Raw genomic sequence first — 3,447 nt, 5'->3', positions numbered from 1 at the left:
CATGCATGTATTTCTTTATTTTTTTAATTTGCAAACTAAGAGAAACAAGGCCTGGAATTGCATGTAATGGAGAATACTTATTTTCAGTAATTGCCTGATTTTTTCAGGTTCAGCTGGTAACAATGAGTGATGATGTGTTGAATTCACCTGGTTATTCAGAGGTTTTTATTACCCTTGTATCCCCAAGTACATAGATAGGAAAGGAAAATAAAAGTAGTGTTGAAACACAAGCTGAGATGTTGGGGAATCATTGGGACAAACGAGTAAATTTAAAGTTGAATGTCAGCGTACTTTGTACACCCAAATCTTGTCCTCAGAAGATAAGTGACTGAACCCAGCTCTAGCTTATGTGAGAAGGGCAGATATAAGGACGTAGGTTTTTACAGTAAGGCTGATGATGCACTGGCACAGGTTGCCCAGAGAGGAGGTGGGTGCCCCGTCCCTGGAGACACTCAAGGTCAGTCTGGATGGGGCTCTGAGCACCTGATGGAGCTGTAGGTGTCCCTGTTCAGCTGGTCTTTAAGGACCATCCAATACAAATGATTCCACGTGAGGGGAAAGGCCCTTGAGCTACTATTGCTTACTGTGCAGGTGTTCTCTCACTGAGCCTTGGTCTGCTCTAGCTGAATGCATTTAGCATCACTATTATAAATAAAATTCACCATAAGTATTTGAGACCACTTAAAAACGTCTTGCTAAAGGGATGTGCCCAAGAGTTTTCGTGAGACATTTGATGCTTCTGTTTCATTTAGTATTGCCAGTGGGTTTCTGTGTGCCCACACGTGACATTTCAGCCATTTGTGGGTGGGAGCAGGGGCTGGAACAAGGCTGAGTTCTTTTTTTCTGTGTGCTTTTGGATTGCAGTTGGACCATGTTTTAAAAACATCGCTGACTAAATAAATTAGACAAATTATGGGATTTCTTGGCAGGAATCCTGTATATTTGGCTTGAAATCTGATCGATTCTGTAAATTCTGGTACATCTTCTGATGTCATACAGCAAAATGCACCCGATGGACTGTACTTTTTGCACTTAAGGTCTTTGGCCAAAGTACTGCCAAATCAGTGCATTGCTGTACCATAAACACCAAGGGCAATGGCTGAAACTTCCTTAAACACAGCAAAAAAGATGCACTCTTCCAGTTTAGTCTGGGGGTTAGAAGTGTTCAGATTTTCTTTTGTATAAACAAGGCTGTGAGTCCAGATACTTCAACAAGACTTGAAACCTCAATAACTGCTGAAAACTGGCTTTCTAAGTCACAGATGTGCAATATTTTCAAAAGTAACCATGTCTAACTTCCAAGGAGACTGTACTGACAACCTGGAGCAAATACATTTGCAACTGACTTGCAGCCTGCCAGCAGGAAAAGGGCCTTACCGCTTGGTATCAGCTTTGGGATTAGCTCTCAGAAGCCTGAATCTTCTGGCCTCAGGCTCCATTTGTGAGTCCATGGGTGTCATCTGAAGAGAGCAGGTTAGGAACATGTTGACACTCAGAGAAACACGGGCTCCTAATTCATTTGGGAACCCTTAGACATCTCTCTCTGTTTCTCTTGAGTAGCATTTCCATTCAGAAGATTAATTTGCATGCATTTTTGAATCCTCATCATTCCCTGATTTTAATTCTCTTGAACTTTTGTGAAAACAGTTCTTTCCATAGGTGCCCATGTGAAAGCCACCCTATATGAGGCACAGTTTTGCATGGCCTGATCTGTAGGAAAGCTTTCCCTGCATGTTGCAAATAAGAAGTAATTTTTCACTGCCGTGCAACCACAGCCAAACTCTGAACTCTACCGTGACCCCTTTGTAACTTGGGGGTTGGCTTTTTCTTCTGCAGCTCTGACCCCTCCTTAGCATTTTCCTACTGCTACCCTTCATAACCCTTGACAGAAACAACCAAGCACATGTTCAGTCGTGGTCTTAAGACAAAGGAGATCACCACATCCCACTGGGGGATACTGGCTGAACCTGGCCTGCAGAGCAATCACTTCCAAAAACAGTTCTATAGTAACCCTGGTTTACTGCACATTAGTTTCTTCAGGTTAATGCAAAAGCATGGCTGTCCAACCTGCTGGCTTGCTTGCACTGCACTGAGTGAGGAGGAATTGTTTTGGGCCGCATATACGTAGGGTTCTCCAAAAGTAATGCCTCCTATATATTTCCATGGAAACTACAACAGATGTAAGAAGTATAATAACTCTACTTGTGTCTTGGTATCAGTCAGCACAGTGTTAATAGCGCACTGCTGTGTAGTTGTTGTTGGGCCAAGCCACTGCCATGATGGCAAGGGGCAGAGGGCATCTGCAGGGTGGGCTGGGCTAGGCTGCACTTGGGACATGGCTGGGATAAAGTTTAAAGTGCTTTATACATTGGGAACAGCACCCAATTTCTTTCTGTGCTACTGAGGCTGAAGGCAGTATCACAAAAAAGCAGGTGTCAAGAAAATAAAGTCTCTAATTAGATATTAGCTAGTCAAGAGACTGGGTTTTGCAGTTAAGTAATCCAGCCCGTCCACTCACTTTCCAAATGCCATCAGGATACTCTGAGGTGCAGTAAATACACTACGGCTGTGCCTATGCTGGTGAGCAGTACAGCCTGGGAATGGGTCCATAATGCAGGAGGCTGCTGAGTTTGCACTATTCACACCATGTGCCTTTCATACGAGAGGAATCCACTCTGTGAGCCCTTTTCGTGATGCAAACCAGAGCACGGTAAGTGGAGATGACTGGGGCATTCACTGTGTAAGTGCTCTCTAACACTGAGCCAGCCTTTCTGTGAAAATACCAGGAGAAGAAGCACATTAAGAAATGCTTGATCCCAGGAGCACAACATTAAACTTTATAGCCATGGTATTAGTATATGAATCATGCTGAATAATAACACACGATTAAATAGCTGAGAAACTCCTATTTTCACAAATGTTAAAGCATGAACAACATTCCTGTGGAATGCACACGAATCTCCATCTGACTGTTATGTGAGATGTAAAGTGACTGCACCAAATCCAAAGGAAGGATCCAGAGACAGAGCTACAGCCAGGCTGGCCACATTTTCTCACCCCATCCTGACCTTGCATGTTTGACATTAGCCTACGGCTTGCCATTGCAGGGATTGCAGATAAATGCTGGATGCTTTGTGCTTTCAGCAGCTCTGGCTGCATTACGTGGGAACACAGATCCCTTTTCTAAGGGGTGTCTGCCTTAGAACCATGGAATTACAGAATATTTTGAGCTGGAAGGGACCCACAAGAACCATCGAGTCCGATCCTGGCTCCACACAGCACTACCCAAAATCCAAACCCAATGTCTGAGAGCACAGTCCAAATGCACCTTGAGCTCCGGCACTCCGGGCCCTGCCCACAGCCCTGGGCAGGCTGTTCCATGCCCATCGCCCTCTGGCACAGACCCTGTCTCTAACCCCCAGCTGCCCCTTCCCTGACAGCTCCATG

The sequence above is a fragment of the Meleagris gallopavo genome, chromosome 6, assembly GCF_905368555.1.
Source record: "Meleagris gallopavo chromosome 6, MGAL_WU_HG_1.1, whole genome shotgun sequence".
Classification (NCBI taxonomy): domain Eukaryota; kingdom Metazoa; phylum Chordata; class Aves; order Galliformes; family Phasianidae; genus Meleagris; species Meleagris gallopavo.
Note: the sequence above shows the minus strand (reverse complement) of the source record.